The sequence below is a fragment of the Dendrobates tinctorius genome, unplaced genomic scaffold (assembly GCF_039654945.1).
Source record: "Dendrobates tinctorius isolate UK_male_01 unplaced genomic scaffold, ASM3965494v1 ptg000005l, whole genome shotgun sequence".
Lineage (NCBI taxonomy): Eukaryota > Metazoa > Chordata > Amphibia > Anura > Dendrobatidae > Dendrobates > Dendrobates tinctorius.
The window spans coordinates 27,068,374-27,095,269 of NW_027361673.1; the positions used below are offsets into that span (position 1 = coordinate 27,068,374).

General features: G+C 39.2%; 1 long non-coding RNA gene across 2 annotated transcripts in view; it reads right to left on the reverse strand.

The window, feature by feature from the left end:
• Nucleotides 1–26,492, reverse strand: part of LOC141084290 (uncharacterized) — a 156,676-nt gene extending 130,184 nt beyond the window's left edge. Inside the window, exon 1 of one of the 2 annotated variants that reach the window (XR_012230968.1) lies at nt 26,277–26,492. This is a non-coding gene — a long non-coding RNA (uncharacterized lncRNA). The remainder of the gene's footprint in view (nt 1–26,276) is intronic. The other variant, XR_012230967.1, reaches the window with a different exon arrangement.
• Between the last annotated feature and the right edge of the window lie 404 nt (nt 26,493–26,896).

The following is a 26,896-nucleotide window of genomic DNA, read 5'->3' on the forward strand; positions in this document are numbered from 1 at the left end:
CTGAGTTTTCCTGTGTTCTCGATGAAAGAATCACAGTCATACATTTTTGACAGTGGCTTATCTTGCTGACAACTAATGGACATAACATCATCTGTTCTGGGGAAAGTCGGGAAGCCCCATATACGTTGGACTGTTGGCTGAACCCACTATTATCAATTATCAGAGCCTTAAGGGGGTTTTACACATAGCGATATCGCTAACAATATCGCTAAAGCATCACCGATTTGGTGATGCAGCAGCGATATCGTTAGCGATATTGCTATGTGTGATACTTACCTCAGACCGGCTCCCCCGCTGTCCATCGCTGATCGCTCGAGATCGCGCAGCTCCATTTCTCGTCGGGCGCTTCATGCTGGCGTCGACGAGCAACGCGTGGACGCGGACGGGAGGACGTCAGGATCGCTGCGTCTGAAAGGTAAGTAGCGACTGCTGCATCGCTGCTGCATCGCTGTGAGATCTGCCTGTGTGGCAGCTCACTAGCGACCATTTAGTGATACACCAGCGATCCTGACCGGGTCGTATCGTGGTCGGGATCGCTGGTGCATCGCTAAATGTAAAGGGGCCTTTGGAATCATCATAATATATAATCTGCTTAATTTAATCTAGCCATACTTTCTGATGTACTGAATAATCCAGGCATCAGCCGTCATGTCGTTAGCACGATTTACACCTGTGGGAAATGATTTAACTTTAAGAGCCAGAAAGTGAATTAGGGTGGGTGTACTCTAGCCAATGGCGGCATATTAACAATGATCAATCAGTTACATGTTTGTCTAAAGCCCCCGTCACACACAGCGAGATCGCTAGAGAGATCGCTGCTGAGTCACGAGTTTTGTGACGCAACAGCGATCTCACCAGCGATCTCGGTGTGTGTGACAGGTATCAGCGCCCGCCCCCCCGCTGGGTATCGCTGATCGTTCTGGAAAGCCCTGGACATTTTTTTGATCGTTGGTCTCCCGCTGGCCAGCACGCATCGCTGGGTGTGGCAGGCGGGAGACCAACGATCAGCGAGCTGGAGCTGGTATCAAAGGTAAACCGCGGCGCTTAGAAACCCGCTGTTTACCTTGGATAACAGCTCCCTGCACCAGCACGCTGGTATCTAAGGTACACAGTGGGTAGCTAAGCGAGGTGCGCGCTTGATACCTGTGTCATCGCTGTCCTGATCGCTGCTGAGATCTGCCTGTTTGGCAGCTCACCAGCGATCATGTAGCAACACACCAGCGATCCTGACAAGGTCATATCGTTGTCGGGATCGCTGGTGCGTCGCTATGTGTGAATGGGAGCCTAACAGGCGGTCATTACCCTGATTAGACATGCTGACCACATTTAAAATGTGCACAGAACTATTGGAAATAGATCATTCTGTGTGCATAGACCATCGTTGTTCTTGTCATCTCATGCTTGCATAGCATAATGTGCTGCCAAAAAAGAAGATTTTTAAGCAAGCTTAAAAATCAGTTCACCCCAATAAACAAGCATTTTGCTCATTTGTATGATTGGCAGCCTGTTTACACTGAACCATTATTGGGAAATGAAAGTTCCTAGCAACACTCATACTTAATAATCAGCCAGAGTAAATGCACCCTTATTCTCTTCTAAGGTCTAAGTGAAAGGTAGAACAAAGGAAAACTCAGTCAATGTGTAGGCTAGGCTGTTGAGTGTGGCAGTTACTATATCTCTCCGAGGATCTGTTTATACCAAGGAATGTGACGGTCACAAGGGGGCATTCTCTGCGCCTGGAGGAGAAAAGGTTTTTCCACCAACATAGAAGAGGATTCTTTACTGTTAGGGCAGTGAGAATCTGGAATTCCATGCCTGAGGAGGTGGTGATGGCGAACTCAGTCGAGGGGTTCAAGAGAGGCCTGGATGTCTTCCTGGAGCGTAACAATATTGTATCTTACAGTGATTAGGTTCTTTACAAGGACGTAGATCTGGAGATTTATTCTGACGGAATATAGGCTGAACTGGATGGACAAATATCTTTTTTCGGCCTTGCTAACTATGTTACTATGATTTCATGTTTTTGCATGAGATATAGCCACACTGCATTACTTTTTCTTACCATCATTAAATATTGCCATTGACCTATGGGTTTTGGACATGTTTAGTAATTCATCATTAAATCTTAGCTATACAATATCTGAGCAATCGTACAATAAAGACAAAGCCCTAAAAATACTGTAATACAATCAAATAAAAACTATATAAGATGCTTTCAATCATAAAAAATACATTCTACAAATTCATACTGATTGATATTGAAAATTACCAGTCAAAATTATTCGACAAAGGCAGCAAAGACTAAAAACCTATAGTAATTTTGAATATTTTCTATAACAGATTTTCAGAAACAACCATATTGTTATGTCAACTACTAAAATAAAAGGGCAGATTATATTAATGTCCATGTTAATACAATTCACTATTCATTTTTAAACAGAATTTTCTCTTCAATCTTTTTTCTAAACACATCACCTTAACACGGTAATACAGATACAAGGCTCACATATGTTAGGACAGCGCCGGCGCCCCAGCACAAGTTCCCTTCTGCCTCTTGGCAGGGACGAAGGCATGTTCACTTACGCTCCAGCGCTGCTCTGCTCCCCACAGTGCCTGCTTCCTCTCAAGACCTACACATGGCACGCAAGTCTCCTGGGAGTGCACATAGGTATCGGGTATGCACTGACTATTTCTTAAAGTGGCAGCACGCTCACTTCTGAAAATGTCCCCAGCCAATGGCTAGGAGACGTCAGGTATTTAAGGCACCCTACTCAATAGGGAGGTGCCTTAGAAACTCTAGTCCATTAGTGCTTTACACATCTGTCTAAGTTGTAAGATCTCTGTACCCATGCTCCCTGATCCTGATCACTCTGTCTGAACCTGATCCTGCCCGTCCTTCAGATCCTGATCCTGGCCGTCCTGTCTGACCCTCCTTCTGATCCCTTCCTGCTTATACCATGTCCTGATCCTGACCCAACTGGTCTGCACATGTTACTGCCTCCATCATTTGTCCAGTCTGAACCAGCTCCTATGTTCTTGCACCTGTCCGTCATGTGTTCCTGTAACCTACCCCGTCAGTTTCTGTGTTTCAGTTCCTATCCTGTCTACCAGCCATGCAGTATCCAATCTCCTGCTATCCAGTTCCTGGCCATTCTAACTCTCTAAGTCCATACCTGCTTTCCTACACCCCTCAGGGGCTCAGCTGCTGCCACTTGGGGGGTCTATACTGGAGTGGTACTTGACATACACCTAGGTCCAAGTCTAACCACACCATCAGGGTCACTAGTAAAGAACCAGGTGGTCGTGTAGTTACCCCCACCAGGCTCTCCCAGGATCGTGACACAGTGGTTCCACAACCACTTGTGTAACAACATACAAGCTCATTATATGTTACCATTGCCTAGAAATCTCATTCTATTTAGCATAAAACTTGATTTTTCTAGAAAGTATAGAATTACAATTCTATGGCAATAAGAAACCAACATTTCTGCAGTGGAATAAATAATTCTGACTTTGACTTGCTACATCAAATAATCTTTTTAATTGACAATTGTACGGCTTATAAACATATACTGTACATGGTCTGCAAATTTAATAATGGAACGGTGCCCCCATCTGAATCTATGCATAATTAATAGCCTTCTATTCCATCTGCCCATTTTTTTTTTACATTTCTTTCAGATACTGAAAAGAAAATGTGATGCAAATTTTAATAGCAGTCATAGCACTACTGTTTTGCCTATTTTTATTTCCTAATTTAATGTTCAGAAATACATCAGTTATTAGTCACTAAGGATTTGCTAAATTAAGTTGACCAAATTATTAATTTTGCTAATTTACTACTGTAAGTATTTATTGGACTGAATGCAAGAGTCTATGTATTTAAAATTCTTAGTGATACAGAATGTTCCTATGTGCGCTGAAGTTTTTTTTATTTGCAATTTTATCTTTGTGCTAATTTTTTTTTAGATTACATTTTTACATAGGAATATATGTCACTTTATAAATTGCTTTAGTGTATGACTTTGAATGTAGCAGTAACGTATGCTGCACTTATCCATTACATATACTGTTTGTCAAAAACTAAAAGAACACTCTTTTAACCTTAGTATGATGGTAGCCTGTAGGTATTTTCGACTGTGTGCCTGGATCTTTCCCAGTACAGAGCAAATGTATGGGGAAAAGCAGTGTGAAAGTAGAACAATTGCAGATGAACTAGATATCCTTTCTTCTATTCAGTCAGTAACTGCTGGTGAACAGTAAAATATTTCCTACACGGACAATAATTATGCGGTGGCAGAGTGAACACCATGGTATTATATTGGCTAGCACTGCTTCCATAGAATGGTGTCATACTCTTTTTTTTTTTTCCTAAGGAACCCAAAATTATATCAGTATAATACCAAATGATTTTTATAAAAACAGGCTACTTCAATAAAATTGGTTATGAAAAATAAAAATTATTACTATTTTAATAGTCAAAATATAGATTGAAGAATAGTTGGAAAAAAAATATTTTTTTCTTCACATACTCACAAATATGTAACCTTTAAAACAGGTCTTCTTTAGTGGTGGCTAAGCTAACACTTTGCGGAAAGGAATCTTAAAGGGTTATTTTCAAATTGTATCTTGAGCAGCTCACAGCTCTGCAGTTTCCTCACTTTATGGGTGCTGAAGGGGTGGACTTTCTTCCTTGAATGATAAGGGCCCGTTACACAGAGCGATATCGCTTGCAATATCGCTATAACGTCACAGGTTTTGTGAGGCAGCAGCGATATTGTTAGCGATATCGCTACATGTGATACTTACCTCCGACCGACTCCCCCTGCTGGTTATCGCTGATCGTGCGAGAACATCCTGGGCCATTTCTCGTTGTCTGCTTCCTGCTGGGCTTCCTGCTGTGGCGACGAGAGACGCGTGGACGCAGGCGGGAGGACGTCTTCATCGATGGGATGGGAAATCTTGAAAAATGAAATTCTCAAAGCACAGTTGTTAACAATTCCGAAAAGAGGGAAGAATAGGAAGCATTTAAGGAAACCAGGATGGATGAACACAGAACTTAAGCACATGCTAAAAAGGAAGAAAAAAATGTTTATAAAATGGAAAGAGGGAGGCATATCTAAAGAAGAATATAATGCTGTCTGCAGAACCTGCAGGGCACAAATCAGATTATCTAAAGCTGAAAATGAACTGAGGCTTGCAAGAGATGTCAAAAGCAATAATAAAGGATTTTGGGGATATGTCAAAAGTAAAAGAAAAGTCAAAGATGCTATAGGATTTTTACAGGATGAAAATGATGAAATGGTAAGACAGGATGTTGAGAAGGCTGAACTTTTAAATTCCTATTTTGCATCTGTTTTCTCTCAGAAAGGAAATGTAACATCAACTGTTATTCACTGTCCTATTAAGGGAATAGAAGAATCCAGGATATCTATAAACAGAAAGATAGTGAGGAAACACTTAGCTAACCTAAATGAATTCAAGTCTCCAGGTCCAGATGAATTACACCCCAGAGTACTGAAGGAGATAGCAGAAGAAATTTTTGAACCCCTCTCCATAATCTTTGAAAATTCTTGGAGAACAGGAGAAGTGCCAGAAGACTGGAGAAGAGCAAATGTTGTTCCTATCTTCAAAAAGGGGAAGAAGGTGGACCCAGGCAACTATAGGCCGGTGAGTCTGACTTCTATACCAGGAAAAATCTTTGAACAAATTATTAAACAACATGTATGTCAATACCTGGATAAGAATGAAGTGATTAAACAGAGTCAGCATGGGTTTCTAACTAATAAGTCATGTCAGACTAACTTAATTTCCTTCTATGACGGTATCACTGATTGGGTGGATCAAGGAAATGCTGTAGATATAGTATATCTTGACTTCAGCAAAGCATTTGACAAAGTCTCTCATACAATCCTTATTGAAAAAATGACTAAGTATGGAATGGACAAGGCAACTGTTAGGTGGATTCATAACTGGCTTAGTGATCGGACCCAAAGAGTGGTCGTAAATGGCTGTACATCCAGTTGGAAGAATGTCTCAAGTGGGGTACCACAGGGCTCTGTCCTGGGCCCTGTATTGTTCAACATCTTTATCAACGATTTAGATGAAGGAATTGAGGGTAAACTGATTAAATTTGCTGATGACACAAAGCTAGGAGGGATAGCTAATACTAGAGAAGAGAGAGAGAGGATTCAAAAAGATTTAAATAAACTGGAGAAGTGGGCAGCAACTAACAGAATGGTTTTTAACAGGGAGAAATGCAAAGTACTACATCTGGGCAATAAAAATGAAAAAAGCATATATAGAATGGGAGGAATAGGGCTAAGTGACAGCACATGTGAAAAAGACTTGGGTATACTAATAGATCACAGACTGAATATGAGTCAACAGTGTGATGCAGCAGCAAAAAAGGCAAATGCAATTCTAGGATGTATTAACAGAAGCATACAGTCTAGATCACGTGAAGTCATTATTTCCCTCTACTCCTCTTTGGTCAGACCTCATCTGGAATATTGTGTCCAGTTTTGGGCACCACATTTTAAAAAAGACATCAACAAACTGGAGCAAGTTCAGAAAAGAGCGACCAGAATGGTGACCGGTCTGCAAACCCTGTCTTATGAGGAAAGGTTGCAGGATTTGGGAATGTTTAGTTTGCAAAAGAGAAGACTGAGAGGAGACTTAATAGCTGTCTACAAATATCTAAAGGGCTGTCACATTGTAGAAGGATCAACTTTATTCTCATTTGCACAAGGAAAGACTAGAAGCAATGGGATGAAACTGAATGATAGGAGACACAGATTAGATATTAGAAAAAACTTTTTGACAGTTAGAGTGATCAATGAGTGGAACAGGCTGCCACGAGAAGTGGTGAGTTCTCCTTCAATGGAAGTCTTCAAACAGAGGCTGGACAGACATCTGACTGGGATGATTTAGCGAATCCTGCTTTGAGCAGGGGGTTGGACCAGATGGCCCAGGAGGTCCCTTCCAACTCTACGATTCTATGATTCTATGATTCTATCGCCTTGTCTGACAGGTAAGTAGCGACCACCGACCGTTGCTATGTCGCTGGTGAGATCTGCCTGTTTGGCAGCTCACTAGCGACCACTTAGCGATGCACCAGCGATCCTGACCGGGTCATATCGTTGTCGGGATCGCTGGTGCATCACTAAGTGTAACGTTACCCATAGTTCTGGTGAGTGGTTTCTCCTGCTTTTGTGACACATTAACTATCTGTCATTGTTTTGAAGTGTACATTGTATTTACATATAAATATAACAGGGCCTTTTAACAAGCACAGGGTTCAGGAATTTGAAAGCCATATTTAAGGGCCTTTTACACATAGCGATATCCATTTTCTCATCATCGGCTTCCTGCAGGCGCCGACGAGCGACGCATGGACGAGGGCAGAAGACATCAGCAGAGCTGCGTGTGACAGGTAAGTAACGACCGTCCACCGCTGCTGCATCGCTGGTGAGATCTGCCTGTTTGGCAGCTCACTAGCAACCATTTAGCGATGCACCAGCAATCCTGACCGGGTCGTATCGTTGTCGGGATCGCTGGTGCATCGCTAAATGTAACGGGACCTTTAGGAGAAATGATCTGGGGTCTGCCATTGATGGTGGTGGATTGTGATTATGCAAGACTGATAAGAGCAGCTTGGTCATGATCTGAGAGGAAGTGGGAAGGAGGTGAGAAGCTAATTGATTTATAGAAATAATTGGGCTAGTGAAAGCTATCTGGAATCTCAGAAGTTAAAGGGGTATTCCCATCTTGAAGATATTGATTCATTATGTCTTTTTCCCCATGTAAAGCATTGCAGTAGCTTAGGTATCCATGATTACGACCACTCATATAGTGATAGTTAGTTAGCTGTTAGTGGTCATAACCATGGATACTTATGCTACTGCAATGCTCTACATGGGAATAGAGACATAGAGAATTAGCAGAATTATACTACATTTCTAATTGGAGGTACTGTATTTGCTAATATTGGGATAGGAGATGGGAATACTCCTTTTATTCCTCAACCTGGAATGTAATTACTGCACATAATCTGCCAGTCTCTGGTCATTGGTCTCCTTAGAAACAAGCTGTATACTATGTGAGATAAAAGCTCTCACAGCAGGAAAATTTGCTAAAATAAAACAAAAGAGGAGACAGAGCTTCATGTTGTACTAGGTCAAAAACAATTAACTTAAGGCACACAGTCAAACTTGCTCAATTTGAATTTTGACTACATTTGAAGGCATTCTCTGAAATGCTATGAATTGATACAAGTTACTCAATAGACTGGAATCCTTCTGTATTTTTAAACTACTGAGCCTTTTCTCTGACAGTCTAAATGAGGTCTTAAAACCGCTATATTATTGCTATATTATACACCTAGTTTCAGCCATCAACATTTGGATCATAATTGTGGATAAGAAATGTGGTTGTAAATCATAGAGTAACCAATCCAAAGGACCTCATTTTATTATTCTATCAAATTATATTATTCTTTTATGTAGCACTCTTTACATACGTTTTCACCACAGGACACACGTGTGATCAAGTTATCAATGTTCGATGTCTAGCAGCATTAGAACCTAGGAGAAGTTTTGATATGAGTGTCTGTCCGTAGTAGTCGATAGGGATGTTTTACACATGACCATTACTAGACCACCTCCTGCCTATTGTAACAGGGCAGCTGGAAGATATTGACACCATGGGCCAGCTTGGCATCTAGGTTCAAACTTGTGCTTTGTCTATTTACCGTATATTTTTATAGCTAAACTATTATGTAAATTATTTTTATGTTGTCCATTTTACGCCATCAATTTTTAAGTAAAGAGGATTTTAGCACGTATTGTGTGAAGATTTTTGCGATCTTTTTAGCCTAACGAAGACCTTGTGCCAAGTTTGAAAAGCGTTGCTCAATTTAATTGCTCGTAGTAAAGTGTCCATTTTTTCATCATCTCTTTATACACTGGATACACTGTCACTAAGGGGAGTAAATGAGCAACTAACCTACTATATAATTGCTTTATTTAAATATGTTTATAGATCATGATAAAAACGTAACAGAGACTAGGACAGCTTTGTGAAACTTCTGCCATATGGGAGTGGTTACAATATAGAGGACCACTGTTATATTTCAAAGTGCCTTTGCTTTTGTTAGCATGCACATCACGGGCACATTTATCCAGATACGAATCCTACCATTGACACAAATATATTTCATAGTTCACAGGTATACATTAGCCCTATATAACATTTGGAAATCGCTGCCGATACTCAGGATATGCATTCGATCTGACCAATTAGCATGTGCACACATACGCATAATAATGTCTTAGGTTTGACACCAGCATATCACATAATGTTAGCAGCAACAATCATGCGTGCACCGATTGCATGTGACATAATTTGACAGGCAGGTACGAACATGCACGAAAATGCGATTGACATACTATAGAGAGAAACCAACTCTGGTTGCGCACAAACTATTGACCCGCGATACTATTGGGCAGTTCCGCAGATGCGCAAAACAGTAACAAAGACCTGTAGTGCCTCCTCTAACTTCTTTTTCTTCTTTTGCGCAGATGCGAGAGCATTCATTATACTGTACGCATGCGCAGACAGAAAAGGAGACATGGGAGAAGCATCGGTAGTTTCCCGTAGGAATCACCAACTTAATTATGTCATCAATTAGGGCTTATTAGGGCTTATTTATACCTGGAATCTCTGAAGTTTTACTCCATACCCAACCTCACACTTAAATGGATATCAGATATTGCTCTCCATGAGCCTCCTGAAGAACCTACGATACATCTGGAGGGAGGAACGCGTTTAGGCGCAATGTGTGACCAGATAAGTGCACCTACCAAAATACCCACTAATGCTTTACATTATCTGACTCTTTTTCATCCATATTTTATATTGCTGATCACTTCTGCCTTTGTCCCTATTCTTATCATGGGACATTAACATAACATATTGAGGAATTATCTGATCAGCTAAGGTCAGTAGGGGTGACTAGTAGTTAATAGATGCTGTGACTAAAGTTATCTTGTGATATTGGTCACATATTGCAGTCTCTAGTATACATTTTTCTTTCCCTTTTGACCCATTGTAGGGACATATGTGTTTGGATTCTATCTATGAATTCACCAATTGGATAAGACAGACCATATTTATTGATGTTTATAGGGTCACCACAGGGCGTAACGTCGATGGGGGGGCGCCAATTGTGCTTTATCTAGGAAGCCTACCTCTGCGGCTAAGCAGGGTCGACTTTCTAGGGATGACATTTAGGGCTTAACAGGGTGAGAATCCTAGCTGGGATTTGATGTATCCTCTGTGATCTCAATAGCCTTTTTTCTTTATGTCTGTATGTTTATCTTGGCATTTTATATATGATTAATAAAGTTTACTGATTTTAGAGGATAGTTATTCTACATATCTCTTTGTACAATGCACTGTTGGTGAAAGAAGGATTTACATATTCCACAACATTTTATTTAGGTCAAGATTACCATATTGTGACCTACTAATTTTCTTTACAGCAGGAGAATGACAGCAGTTAGAAAAAGCAAGTCAATTGCAAGCTTGCTTTATTTTCATTTTAACTAACTAAAACAATTTAAAAAAAATGAGAATACATCATTAAGAGTATGGAAGGTTACCAGATATTATATCAGGAAGAATGTAGAATAGTCAGCCAGGTTTTTCCCTACAACACTAACATTACTTTATATATTATCGAATCTAGAAATATTGGACATTTTTATACTTGGTAAAAAAAATCTCATGATAATAACCATCTGTGATCTTACAGTTAACTTGATCAAGTGTAAGTAGAGTTTTTACAATTTTAGCAAAGTGGACCCTAGACGATTCCTGTAATGTAAAATAACAAAGCCAGAGTGTACACTGCCACTTCTTCAATCTGTATGTTTGACTGCAGCTGTGATGTGACTTCATGTCGACAGCTCATGTGACATCACCAATGCAGCCAATCATTGAGCTCAGTGGTACTGCTGATGTAGATGGCACAAGCCACTGAGCTCAGTGATTGGCTAAAGGTGATATGAGCTGTTGATGTGATGTCACTGCTGCAGAGAAAACATAGAGATGTAAGAATTGTCTGTATACTATCTGTCATTGTTATTTTACAATATAGGAATCAGTAAAAAGCCATAATTCTTCTAATAATTGACACCTTTCATTACTTGGCTAGTCCCTTCATCTGATCATACCAGTGTGAAGAATACTACAATTCAGTACAGTCTTTAGGAGATTGAATGCACATAAGAAATGTATAATGCAGACTGAAACAGCGGGGACAGGGGATAGGGATTCCCCATTCAAGAGACCACATGGACCAAAGAGATTGTGTCTAAGCAATCTATTGCATGGTACCCACTTGTAGACATGTGATAAATGTATGATTTACTATTCCTCCCCTCTCCTCACTTCTTTCATCAAAGATCCAATGCCAAACCTTAGAATTAGTTCTTTACTAGTGATGAGCGAGTATACTCGTTGCTTGGGTTTCCTCGAGCATGCTTGGGTGGTCTGCAAGTATTTTGGCGTGCTCGGAGATTTAGTTTCTGTCACCTCAGCTGCATGATTTACGGCTGCTGGACAGCCTGAATACACGTGGGAATTCCCTAACAAACAGGCATTCCTCACATGTATTCAGCCTGTCCAGCAGCCACAAATTATGCAGCTGCATCGACAGAAACTAAATCTCCGGGCACGCTAAAATACTCGGAGGCCACTCAAGCATGCTCAGGAAAACCCAAGCAACGAGTATACTCACTCATCACTATTCTTTAAGGCGAATGTGAAATATATTACGCTATAGTTTCAAAAACTGCTTCGCTGGCTAGCTTTTCTTTCCTGCCAACTATGGTAATAAGTTTACTGGCACCATCACATACTATATACTGTAAGTATTCAGAATTTTATAATGGTCAAGATAATGCCACCGCAAGTCAAAATAATTGTAATTTTTTTTTTTTTTTAACAATGATGAGTCTGAACTAGTTCCTTATTTTTATTATACTACATGGATTTTTTCTTTAGGAAAAAAGAAAGAGTAGCTCTATTCTGAGTGTAGTAGATAAGTATTACTGTGACCATTAAAGGAAAAGCCGCTCACCTGCTGAGGCTGTACATGTAGAGCACAACTCCATATACCCTTGGTATGAAAAACAAGTGGATGCACCCAACCGGGGTGCCGTGGGATAATCGTTCAGGGAGAGTTCCTATAGAGTGTATTTGGGGTAAGAAGATCCAGGTGACAGGCGATCCCACCTGGATCTTCTTACCGCCTTATTTTTATTAACAATTATCCTAAACATTCTACAGTATTACTAAAGAGATTGTACATCCTTATTTTTGTTTTAAAATGTGCCTTAAAAATAAGGATAGGATAGTCATGGAAAAGCCAAACTTCACATGCCACAAATGCAAGCTTGTGTCCCTGTTGGAGGAAAAGTTGCAAAATCTCGAAGAGAGGTTAGCTACGTTGAAGATCATTAAGGAAGGTGAAGAGTTCTTGGACAGAGCAGAATTATCTCTTCATGTTACAGAAAGAGAAGAAATTCGAAGTGCACCTGAAGAAACAGAGGAATGGAGACATGTGACCCAGAGAAGCAGGAGGATCAGGAGGCAGTCAGCACCCATACTGCTCAGAAACCAGTACCAGGCTCTCAAGCAGGAAAACGATGAAGAAATACATCAGGATAAGACTTTGCCAACAAACAGCAACCTTGTACGCCTTCAGAGTCCTCCTGGATGGTGAAAGAAAAATGTTGTGAAGAAGAAACGGAGAGTGGTGGTCATGGGGGATTCCCTGTTGAGAGGAACAGAGGCCGCTATCTGCAGACCGGATATAACTTCAAGAGAAATGTGCTGTCTTCCAGGTGCAAAAATTAAAGATGTGTCTGACAGGATATCAGGACTCTTCAGACCTACAGATGACTACCCATTCCTGCTACTACATGTGGGGACAAATGACACCGCAAGAAACGACCTGGAAACCATCTGCAGAGACTTTGAAGACTTAGGCAAGAAAGTGAAAGAACTGGGAGCGCAGGTGGTCTTCTCTTCCATCCTCCCAGTGGATGGCCATGGAACAAGGAGGTGGAATAAGATTCTGCAGGTGAACAACTGGCTACGTCGATGGTGCAGTCAGCAACGATTTGGATTTCTGGATCACGGAGTGAACTACTTATACGATGGACTACTTGCTAGAGATGGGGTGCACCTTACGAAGACTGGAAAGCATGTATTTGGAAGTCGCCTTGCTACACTTGTAAGGAGAGCTTTAAACTAGAACAACATGGGAAGGGAAGCAAAAGACCAGAAAAAGCCATACACCTGACAAATGCTATTGAGAACTCTGCTATTAGAAGTGGAAAGGAAGAACAAAGACGAAAGAATCTTATTAATAAAAATATTGGAGAAAGAGAAACCAATCACAAACTAAAATGTTTCTATACTAATGCACAAAGCATGGGCAACAAACAAGGAGAATTGGAACTACTAACACAGGAAAAGAAATATGATGTCATTGGAATCACTGAAACTTGGTGGGACAATTCACATGATTGGAATACAAGACTAGAAGAATACAACTTATTTGCAAGAAACAGACTTGATAAACGAGGAGGGGGTGTCGCATTGTATGTTAGAAACGCGTATATCTGCACAGAGATTGAAGCTTCAGAGACTGGGAGTTCTGTGGAAACTGTTTGGGTAAGAATACAAGGACAGAACAATGGAAAGGACACCATTGTAGGCATTTACTACAGGCCGCCTGTGCAAGCTGAAGATATGGATGAACTCTTTATGCATCAAATCGCCAAGTTCTCCAAAAAATATGACATAGTTGTCATGGGAGATTTCAACTATCCAGACATTTGTTGGGAATCTCTCTCAGGCAAAACTAACAGGTCAAGGAAATTCTTATCCTCTCTTGCTGACAACTTTATCTTCCAAAAGGTAAGGGAGAAAACAAGGGGAACTGCTACCTTGGATCTAATCCTTATAAACAGGGAGGAAATGGTTGAGGAGGTAAAAGTGGCTGGGACCCTAGGAGGTAGCGACCATGCTATTTTAGAATTTTGGATAACTAGAGGCGGAAGACCTGTGAAGACTCAGACGTCAAGGTTAGATTTCAGAAAGGCAGATTTTAAGGGATTCAGAAAGAGAATTGGAGGGATCCAATGGCTGGATATCCTTAAAGACAAAAATGTCCAGGAAGGATGGGAAATCTTGAAAAATGAAATTCTCAAAGCACAGTTGTTAACAATTCCGAAAAGAGGGAAGAATAGGAAGCATTTAAGGAAACCAGGATGGATGAACACAGAACTTAAGCACATGCTAAAAAGGAAGAAAAAAATGTTTATAAAATGGAAAGAGGGAGGCATGTCTAAAGAAGAATATAATGCTGTCTGCAGAACCTGCAGGGCACAAATCAGATTATCTAAAGCTGAAAATGAATTGAGGCTTGCAAGAGATGTCAAAAGCAATAATAAAGGATTTTGGGGATATGTCAAAAGTAAAAGAAAAGTCAAAGATGCTATAGGATTTTTACAGGATGAAAATGATGAAATGGTAAGACAGGATGTTGAGAAGGCTGAACTTTGAAATTCCTATTTTGCATCTGTTTTCTCTCAAAAAGGAAATGTAACATCAACTGTTATTCACTGTCCTATTAAGGGAATAGAAGAATCCAGGATATCTATAAACAGAAAGATAGTGAGGAAACACTTAGCTAACCTAAATGAATTCAAGTCTCCAGGTCCAGATGAATTACACCCCAGAGTACTGAAGGAGATAGCAGAAGAAATTTTTGAACCCCTCTCCATAATCTTTGAAAATTCTTGGAGAACAGGAGAAGTGCCAGAAGACTGGAGAAGAGCAAATGTTGTTCCTATCTTCAAAAAGGGGAAGAAGGTCAGACCTCATCTGGAATATTGTGTCCAGTTTTGGGCACCACATTTTAAAAAAGACATCAACAAACTGGAGCAAGTTCAGAAAAGAGCGACCAGAATGGTGACCGGACTGCAAACCCTGTCTTATGAGGAAAGGTTGCAGGAATTGGGAATGTTTAGTTTGCAAAAGTGAAGACTGAGAGGAGACTTAATAGCTGTCTACTAATATCTAAAGGGCTGTCACATTGTAGAAGGATCAACTTTATTCTCATTTGCACAAGGAAAGACTAGAAGCAATGGGATGAAACTGAATGGGAGGAGACACAGATTAGATATTAGAAAAAACTTTTTGACAGTTAGAGTGATCAATGAGTGGAACAGGCTGCCACGAGAAGTGGTGAGTTCTCCTTCAATGGAAGTCTTCAAACAGAGGCTGGACAGACATCTGACTGGGATGATTTAGCGAATCCTGCTTTGAGCAGGGGGTTGGACCAGATGGCCCAGGAGGTCCCTTCCAACTCTACGATTCTATGATTCTATGATTCTATGATTCATATGCTCAACTACCAGTCCCCCACCGACCATTTGGTATTACTGCCACTCTCCTCTTTCTATCTTCCAGCAGAGTTGTCACTTGACTGCTGCATCCAATCAGTAACCACAGCTATGGTACTTTGGTCAGTGATTCGCTGAAGTGGTCACATGCAGACTGCCTCCTTAAAAGAAGAGAAGTGACCAGCATGGGAAATTAGAAGTGGCATAGTCGTAGGGTTTTGGTAAGACAGTATGTAGCTATTTTGGTAAGGCAGTAGGTTTCCTTTCTAAAATAAAAAAGAAGGGTGATTAACCCCTTTAAAGGCTACCCCAAGATAGATGAAAAATGCAAAATTAGTGGAGACCCTATTGATCAATTGTTTAAGGGCGCTGAGACAGCGCTATTACAGTCAGTTCCATACAGTTATTGTAGTTACAGAATTGGCATGCCCATTCTTGTGATAGGTGGGACTCCCAGTTGTGGGGTCATCAGGTAAGCATAAATGTATTACCTATCCTTTAAATATGATAAATGTTTTTCATGGGCCAACCTCTCTTTTTTTATTTTTGTAGGCATGATGAATCAAGACCGCAATAACATCTTTTTCATCAATGCTGTAAATTTACATTTGGTTTACCACATAGTCAGTAATCAGAATTTGCCAATCTTACACAGAAGTATCGAGTGAAGCCCTAGTCTCATTCTGCTGTAGTTTTATTGTCTTTATTTTGCTTTTAGAAAGCCTTATGATGGTTTTGAAATGTACTGGTAGCGTGATACAAGCTGCCATTTTTTTCAGACTATATTCTATTCTCCTACATGCCTGTACGATTTTATTTCTCAATCTAATACAACACCAAAACGTGAACAGGAAGTTGCAAACATGGATAAATAAATCAATAGTTTCATTAGATGACAAACACAAAAGGATCAGTCATGTCTTTTTGGAATATGTTGGGCTCTCATAAATCTTAAACTTAACTGGTCCTAGATAGAAATTCACACATTTGTCCAGCCATCGTCAACCTGTCGAGTGTATGAAATTGAAGCAGTGGAGAAAATTACGGTCAATAAAAAGTAAGCTTCAACATTCAGTGGCTTAACGGATCTCTGATGTGCATGCTGATCACATGGTTAATTACTTTCAATTTTACAGGTCACCCGAGTGATATTTGTATTCCAGTAGCTAACCTTTAAGATGCAGTAGCAGTTCGTCTCTTGCTGTGGTTTCCAAAACTGTTCAGCATCAAAGAGGTTTTCATCTATTTCTAGTTGTATTTAATATAGCTGTATATATGGCCCAAAAAACCCCACCCAGATGAATCTAATATTTCAATTCTTATGGTAGGAATCAGAATAAAATATAAAATTCATACGTTTATGAAGACGATAGTATTTCCTATTTGTTAAAATATTTTCAATCTAATCTAGGGAAACCACTATAAAAATGTGACTGTATGCTCATCCGTTCACACATCATGAAAATAGGAATAGAAAATAGACCAAAGTAATTATAAATGCGTAAAAAATACTAAATGTAACACAATGAGAGAAAGCATGACACGTTCAACATCCCATTGACTGATATTAGAAATGGAACACAAATCCTTACCTTTCCCGAGATAAACGCTAAAATAAGCAAATACATCAACGACGTATCCACCCTATGCAGAACACTTGGTAGCTAACTGTGAAAGCATAACCGCCTTCCTATAGCTCACCGATGGAAAGCAGGCGAGATAATTCTTAACCTTTTCAGTTCTGAGGAATCTCGTTCACTAGATTCACTAGTTCAGTTATGGCAGGCCTCACCACTGTTGCCTTCCTTGCCTTCTCCTCTGCATTATGGCTGGCTACTGCCATACTGGGTATCTTACAGTACCTCTACCAGTTTGCTGCATACAAGAAACTGAAAAGTCACTGGGACACCTCCCATGGCCAGTGTCATCCATCGGGTTCAAGGATGATTTAGTGCACATTTGTTTTACGTTCAAACCTCCTCCCTCTTTTCCCTGTGGGAGAAGAACCGGTACCAGCTACTTACCCCGTCTGCATTATTAATACATGTTAATGGCTCCATTACATCAAAATTGACCCTTTTTCCTCCTCTCCTTTATTGAATATGGAGCAAGATAAGTATATATATATTTGGATCTGTCTTGTGATCTGCAATAAGAAACTGCTTCCCCTTTGCTGTATAGATTTTCCAGCCAATAAGAAATCAATGCGAGGCAGTAAACATCTGCATTAAAGCAGCAAGGCAGACAAAGGCTCCTTGCTGTTCTAGCTGCCACTGCACATATAGGATATTGTACAAGGCAAGATCCTATAAGGGTGGGGTGAAGGAAGCAGACTCTTTATTTAAAGATGCAGCAATGCGAGGATGGAGCGACACACATAGCAGCATGCAAGAGGCTGATAAGAAGTCAAAACGATGATTCTCCGACTGGGAAATCATGGACAATGGCGAGATAGATGCTAGAATGGTGAATCCTTGCAGCAATTTGTTCTGACTCGCACACACGGATGATTCCCTGTCTGCTGAGATACTGACTGCAGTTCACCACGAGAAGGAAGACTGGGAATAAAGGATGTCGCTGAGGTTTCCTAAGGATGCTTTTGGTCCTTACCACCCACCCCCCTTTTTTATATCATTTTGGTTAAATTCGGGAATTCCCAAAGGGGGGTGTTCAGACTTGGTAGGTATAAATCAGTCAAGCACCATGTGCCTGAAGACCCACCATTTGAGAAGCTGACCTATTTTTATCTGATCCCTATGTGGGTGTTGTGCAGGTACTGCTGGGAAGGAGATGAACTGCATCTTTGCATTAACTCTTGCATGACCAGTTCCTGGAAAGACTCAGATCTAGGCATCAGCCATTGTGTGCTAATTTTTTTTTTTTACACCCACTGCTTTGTTTTCTTTCATATGCTTGTTCGCTTGCCATTACACATGCACAAAGACTAATGTATGCACCAGCAGCCTGGTTTCTTGTCCTCACAATGTATAGGTATAGTAGGCATGCCTCGTGCTGTAAATGGGCTCATTATTCCACATGTATGATTACTAATTACTAATTATATGTCTGCTGTCGTGTGTCACTGTGTAGGGATGGGAAGTGCTTGCATATTCTATAAGGTGTATGATGACCATACATTCTCATGAGAGACATCAGGGAGGGTCTCTGGGGGTAATGTATTATTAGAATGTCACAGATTGCCAAGCATGCTGTCTGAGAGCAATGTTAACCCTTATATTGCCTTTAAATTTAAGTGAAACACTTCCATGTATAAATGTACTATATATAGGAATGTGCGGACTTCGATATTTTGCTTATATCTACGCATTACTATTATTATTAAAGCATATTTAGTAATAATGTCATTGCGCAAAAATTTGGTCTTATTTCCATTTTTTATTATATAGTGTTGTATAGTTTATATGACTACTTTCATTATTACTATTCCGGTTGAAAAAATGTGAATTTTTTTGTTACATACAGTTTGATGAGAATGTGAACAGTATGCACATATCTCACCAATAACCAGCACTTCTGTTTAATAATGAATGCATCCCTTTTTTTTTGTCTACTGATCTTGCAGAATTAACCCTTTCAGTCCAAAGCACCTTGGGCTGCGTCTCGCCTCTGGGGATGAATGGGTCTTCTTTGTACGTCACTGCGATGCATGCAAGCAGGCCTCTTCTGCGGGGATGGGTACATACGGTACTGCTCACTGTGTGACCCATCTATGCGGTTCTATCCTTCCGAGTAGAAAGCATTGATGATCATAAATTAGAAGCATCGCTGACATAACCATCTCTGTCCCTCTTTCTGTCTAATTATTTATCCAGATTGAGCTTGACTACTGGAAAATTAGTTCTCTCCAGGAGGTAATGGAGCTGAAAGGGTATTTTTTTCCGTCTTGGAGAAAGAAAGACTAGCAAGAAAAACTTGCAGTGTGTGTGTTCGTGTGTGCAGGTGTGCTTGCGTGTGTGCGCATGTGTGTGCATGTGTATATATATATATATGTGTGTGTGTGTGTGATTCTGGTAAGGTGTACCATCCCTTTTGCTCAGTCTTCTGACAGGAGCACTAGAGATACGTGATCTGGTGCTAGTTTCAGGCTTTGCTCTGATATCATAAGGGATCCTGCACAGCAGGGGAGCAATTGAAAGCATATGCATTTGCCTGGCTTAGTGTCTGCTGTAGCGAGCACAGTGTCTGCCAGCACAGGCAACGCTCTATAGAAGAGGATCACAAATTGTATAGTAGGACTGCAATGTAATGACCCTGTTTGTCACAACGACAAGGGGTTTGCCAACGAGGTACACAAATGTCATGCAGCACGATACATCACTGTTCATCATGGTATATCTCAGTATTCACTCTTCCTCTGATATCAATATAAAGGGCTGAGCTAATTTCATATTACTGCTTCGCCTTTTATAAGCATCTGCGGGTTTGCACGGGTACATTATCGCGACATATATGATACTAAATAGAAATATTAGCACTAATAACACGAAGAAGTAAAGAATATAATATCATCTATCTTAATGTTAAATTCTGCTGAACATGTGTCAGCCAGAAAAAGGAAGCTATGGCTGGTTATGTAAAGGCAATAAACAGCAACGGTTAATATATATATCATAAAAGTGCTATTAAAAACATAAACTGGAAATGCAAATAATAGAAATATCTCTAGATTTACCTGTGCTATAGAGCGTGAACAAAGCCCTGCTTTCCTCCCATTCCTAGTTTCTGTTCGTCAGGCCACACCCTATCAAGCATTTTGACATCACTGAAATTTTACATTAATATAAGCTACGCATCAGTAATTGCGGGGAATACGATGCTCAATTTTTTATCAATTTTTTAACAAATGACCAACAAAAAAACAATAAGAAATGATGCCTGCAATGTCTACTATTTTAAATGTAAAATGTTAAAAATCTGTTAACATCTTTTTTTCTTCTGTCCTTTTCCTATCATATCTAATGCCCTTTTTTCACGCCTGTTTTTTTTCCAACTGGAATTAATGAAACACTACAAGACTCTGAGAAATAATGTTACATATTGGTATTGAAAGTTTTTACTTCTTTCATTAAAGATTTTTTTGGTAACCAACAAGAATTCTAAACATAGTAATATACAAAGAGCAACATTATTGAACCACTTTTTTTAAAAAAAGGTCCAAGATTTTGGAATTTTACAACTTTGTCTAACTATGAACCAAAAAACGATCTCACAAGCATATGGGTGATTTACAAAATGTTTATTATTTGTCCATTATGTGGATCTCTAAGTGTGATGTTTGCAAATTTTGATCAGTTAACAGAAAAGTTTATATTATCTTTTCGTTCACATATTACTTCAAATGTATATTATTTGCCTACATATTGTATGTTTATAACTACATCAGCTCCTGGAATTGATATTTCATTTGCCCGATGGGCTAAGATATATTTGTAATATTTAAACATATTTTATTTGCTTAAAGATAAGTTAATTTAATAGTATAAATTCAAGTGTTTTATGGAAACCTTTGTAAAAAAAATCATTTTAATTTGTTACTAAAAACCTATTTTTTACATTTTAGTTAACTATTCATTTAAAACTTCTCTCGTAATAAGAAAAAAAGATCCTCAACAGGTACATTTAAAAAAGAGAATAATGTCATGCTTTTAAAAAAAAAGTACATTTATAATAATAAAAAAAATAAATATTAAGGAATATTGTTATATTGTTATAAAGGAACTCTGAAAAAATTCAAATAGAATTAAAAAAACACTAAAAAACTCGTACGACAATTCTGAAATAAAACTGATAAAAAGATCCAATAATTAATAAAAGAAAAAAAAAGAAACATCTTATTTGATCAATTATGCTCTCAAAATGTTATCTTGTAAAAGAATGTCACTGTTATTCTGGTGTGACAAATAACTAAGCAACCTGATACCTGTGGGTTTATATGGACCTTTAAAAAATGTGGAAATGCATATTGCAAAATTGCTGTCAAGGATTCGTACCTAAAATGTCCACATTTTTCATATTAAATCCGGATTTATCATTACGAATGCAGTCAGTATCAAATCTAGTGGCAGCCACTTGTTGTTTCGCTTTCTAGAATCAAAAGAATTTAATATATAGTATATATATATATTTTAAGATTAATTATGTAATAGAAATTGTTGCAGGACGAGCCTGTGAAAGATTAGATGGCAGTAGTTACACAGCTTTGCTCCCTTCCATTATTTTCTGCCAGCACAACGCACAGTTGAATACTGCAATGAGCCCCACCCTAGATGCTGCATGTATTTTTCACTGTGCTAAAGCAAAAAAGGAGGAAAACTCCGTATCCATCACAAATCATCCGTAACAGCCTGTATTTTTCGCATCATATATTGAGGAAGGGATACCTGTTGGAAGCTGAACTTGTATAGATTGTTTTACATAAAAAGATCATTACTAGGTCAATTTCTCACTTTGAAATACATCAACATTTCTGCAATAACCTCTGGAGATTTCTTGTAGCCTGAACTGAAAAGTATATATACATATATATGTTTCTTGTGAGAATTAGACAATTATAATACATCTTAACATTTTTAAATTACGGTAATATTTTTAAAATCTTTTTGGGGAAAAAAACATGAATTAAAATTTAAAGAGAAAGTGAATAAATAAAAAAACACATACACCATCGAGGAGAACACTATAAAACTAATAAAAGGAAATAAGATCTTAAGACTTAAACAAACACCTTCCAAATAAATTCTTCACACTAACAGAAATCAGGAAAGTCCTTGGTCCTTCTAGATCTTGGGCATTTCTCCTTGCTGTACGCCTATCATTGATTTAGCTATTGAAGCCACATTTTGTATGCAGTAATGGATAGGGTGGAATTTAGTCATGGCCCTCATAATATACTTACTAAAGGAATAGATAGATATTTTTCTATGTTCCAACTATGATACAAATTCTGACCATACCCATATCAGGTATGAGCTTTTCAATCACGTTCTGTATGAAATGGCCACTATCCTGACTATTCAGATTGCAGGTTGACCTGTTGCATTAAGCTTCCTCCAAGCTAGAAACCCTTAGCTCTAATAAGGCCCAAGCCTTCAAGAATATTACATGGTTTTTTTTTACTTTTTTTTCCAGTATTAGTTTCAGATCATTAAAATCGCCTAATGCGAAACTGATTGACCATTAACTGGGATTCACTAAAGTCCTTTGAGAAATCTTGAAACATCTATACTTACTGCCTAAGAAAGGCTTAAAACGGAAATCTACCAAAGCAACATACTATGTACGTAGAAGTAATACCGTAGCCAAATATCCTGAGATTAATCACATTGTTCGTGGGTTATGTACCGTTTCTATAACTCCGTTTTTTAGCTTCATTTTAGACTGATTGGAAAATAACAATTTCTCATAGAGAGATACCTGTCGTCTGTAACATCTTGTATTTTTTTTTCCAGCCCTGCGCTGCATTGCTCATTATGTGTCCGCCACACAGGCAGGTGAGGCTCAATACTGACGTCAAATGGAAGAATGTGCGTTCATTCCGCATCACCACTAAGACAATCAGTCTAAATGATAACAAATATCAGAATACAAATACTTGTGAGATCTAGTATCATTTACAAGCAGATCTCTGAATGACAAACATGCCTGGTGGAAAGACTGTGTCCACTTCAATAAAAACACAGTATATAATCACCTACATGTCAAACTACTCATAACTGCAATGCGAGATCATAAATCCACAGCTATTATAGAATTCAATTGCTCCTGGACAGACCCCTCCTTCATGACGGGAGGACACAGAGATATGGTGCTCTCTGTTGGATAGATTGGAATAGATAGATAGATAGATAATAGACAGATATATAGATAGATAATAGATAGATAGATAGACAGATAGATAGACAAATAAATAGATGATAGATAGATACTGTTGATAGATAGATAGATAGACAGATAGATAGATAAATAGATGATAGATAGATACTGTTGAAAGATAGATAGATAGATACTGAAGATAGATGATAGATAATAGATACTGTAGATACATAGATGATAGATAGATATATAATAGATAGATATTGTAGATAGATGATAGATAGATAATAGATAAGGTAGATAGATAATAGATATATGGATAGATAGATAGATGGATAGAGAGGTAGAATAATTTTTATGTATCGTGTACTTTCAGCTGTTACTAAATGTAGCGTTTTTTGGGGGAGGGTACGTAACCATATATATGTATGTATATGAATATATACATATATAGTGTATTCACACACATATATATTCGTGCCTTGCGCTGGTTCACGCCCAGAATACAGCGCATGGTTAGCACTGCAAACAAGAAGAACAAAATGAGTAAAGACTGAAGTGGCCATAGTTAAATCCTCGGGCACATGCCTCCAGTTGCTGCAGGATCAATACGAACACATTCATGGAGTTGTGTGCACAGGCGGTTCTGTCAAATGATGCAAACTACATATTTACCTTGATCTCTACCTTAATATCAAATCTATAAAGAAAATAAACATAAAGAAAGATTACAGAATAGTAAAGAACCCTAAACTCTATCTATTCCTGAGTCTTCCTCGTTTGAGCCTGTACATGCCAGACTTTCCTTGCCATGCCTAGGTAGTGAAGGTGCTGGGTTAAACTGAAATATCATAAGCAAGAAGAAAGAAAAAGAATATAAATATCTTATTTCTTGTTCTGATCTCGAATAAAATGAACTATATCCAAAAGCAGGCGGCTTGATTTCCTTGTCTTCCTGAAGCATGTGGCACTAGGGAGTGGCTCATTATACCATATGTAGAAATGAGATACAATGATAAACTGATTATAAGTCATTCTCATCATTTATAAACTGTGAATCAAACATAATTTGGTAAATAATTCCTTTTTATGTTGAAAATGATGTGCAGTTTCCCTGTTAGCCAAGTTGCAAAGTCATGCAGCCATCTTAGACCACCATATCTATACACCACTATGGCAGCCATATTGGACTCAAGAACTAGGTGTCTACGCCTTTTTCATGCTCCTGGACTTTCCAATCTCTTTGAAGGTCACCTAGGACTTTTGCTGAAATGTAACAACATTTGTTCAATCTCCATCACAAATATCTAGGTTTATTATCTCCAGCACGAAAATCTAGTGACATTTTATGCAACACGCAAACCTTTAGCTTCCTGCTATAAACTGGTGAGAAACCTAAATAAGTCAATCCAATTTCTCGTGTGAGCTTTCCACACTAGTATATATGACACGTCGATTGTTTACCCCGTATATTCATGTGTGTATTCTGGAATGTTCTGTGTGACACCCTTCACATAGTCACTGCTATGGACACGAGGGGGTGCCACTCTGCAAAATTCTCATGACAATCCTACTGTACACCACCATCACCATAAACCTGCACCAAGTAACAGTCAGCACCATGACAGCACTAAATAGGCTCTATCGCTACTCATTATCATTACTTCGGCTCCTCCTTCATCCATGATAGGAACCTATATAAAATATAATCTTTCTGATATTCTATATCTTCTTATTTTTAATGTTGAAACCACAAATTAGGTCTTCATAATTGGGCCCTAAATCCATTTTTTTGCGACTAGGTCAGTAGAAATTTAGAAATTGTACACATACAGTATATGCAAACACAAGGCTACATTTGCATATGTTTTAAATAATCCGTATGGAGCTTGGACATTTGTATGCCTCGGTTATATGAATAGTCATTATGTTCTTGATAAAAGAGTTTATGGGTGATTTTTATTGATTCAATTTTTTTTCTGTCAAAATTTGTTAATATCTAAAAATTTAATGATCTGTTCCTAGAATGCATATATACAGCATCAGTATAAATATATATTGTCACCTTGGTCTATGGGCACTTTTTCCAGCTTTGTATGGACCATATATAATGTGACATGTGTGCAGCATGTATCTCATGTCGGTTTAAGTGGTGGAGCACTGCTAGGTGAAAGTCACCCTCCCTTCCTACGCCTAACTTCATTTTACAGTCAGCAGACGTTTGGTCCAGACAGTGCTACTGCCGCCACCACACGAGTAGGTCTTCTCCTATGTCTTCGACGGCACGCCCAGATCATCTACTACTCACTTCAACATCTCTCTAGTCTGCATTAGGAAGAACATGGTCTGTGAGAATGACAGCTCTAGCACAAGCCCCCTCATCTGCCTTCACCAGACCCTCGCCTCCAGGGCAATATCTCAACATTCTCTTTAAATACACTTATGCAGACCAACATACACTAGGCTTCCCTATAAATTCACATACATTATACAACCAAAGCCAAAATAGATTAATATCCAAATCTCTAGTAGCGTCAATATTTTTACTAATTAAGTTGAAAAAGTTTAATATGGAAACAATATTTTTCATTTAGTTTGACGCTAATAAAACAAATCTGACAAAATAGAAATCGGTGTGACTAATTAGTGACATTTCCTTTGATCGTTAAACCCCCTCCCAACTCTTTTGTTTTCGGGAAGCATAAGATTATGCAGCCAATTAATAAGCTAGAGGTGGGATCCAGATCCAGGCTAAAAATGTCTACTAGGATGGGCACAAGAGAATGTGATGTAACAAAGAATTGCCTTGTAACGTGAAAAGTGCATTGCTGGATGACAGAGGTTAATCTAGAGATAATTGCCATCTCACAGCTGGGGGGGCTGCACTGCAAAGAAAGTAACAATAAGGGGGGATGCCATCGAAGAGGAGGAAAGGTCGGGGGCATCCAGCTGTGGGCTCACCTTGTGACTGCAGAGAAGAGCTTGACATGATGTTCAGGCAGAAGCTGTGCAGAAGATGCAGGATCAGTCAAGACAAGGCAGGATGCTTCTGCCCATGCACTTGCTACACCCAGGCACACAGAGCACCAGCAGCACGTGGGAGGGGGAATTTGTAAGACAGAGGACGCTGCCATCTTATAAGAATCGCAGGGGGGCTGGATGGGAGGAACGAAAGATGCTCTGGTATGTGCATCCATCCCATGGGAGACGCCTTTTCCTACGTCGATGATGTGCATGGTGGTTTATTCCAAGACCCTGTGTGGATGGTGATTGGAACCCTGGAGTGGTGCTGAGCATTCCAGGGATGGGATCCTTAAGGCGTGGCGTCAGAAGATGCTGCCTGGGGAATGGCTGTGACCATAGATGCACTTTAGAACTACTCTGAGGAGAATCCCCTCATTCACACAAGGAAATGGAAGCTTTTCCCTGATTTCATTGACTTCAGCTCTTTATCTTTGCACATCTGGCTGCCTTCTAATATCATACTAGTAACATAAGGAGACAGCCAGGAACATTGGAAGCGCTCACGAGCAGGGTCCTCTATTCTTCTGTACCAGTCTGTCATTCATTAAGTTCATGAC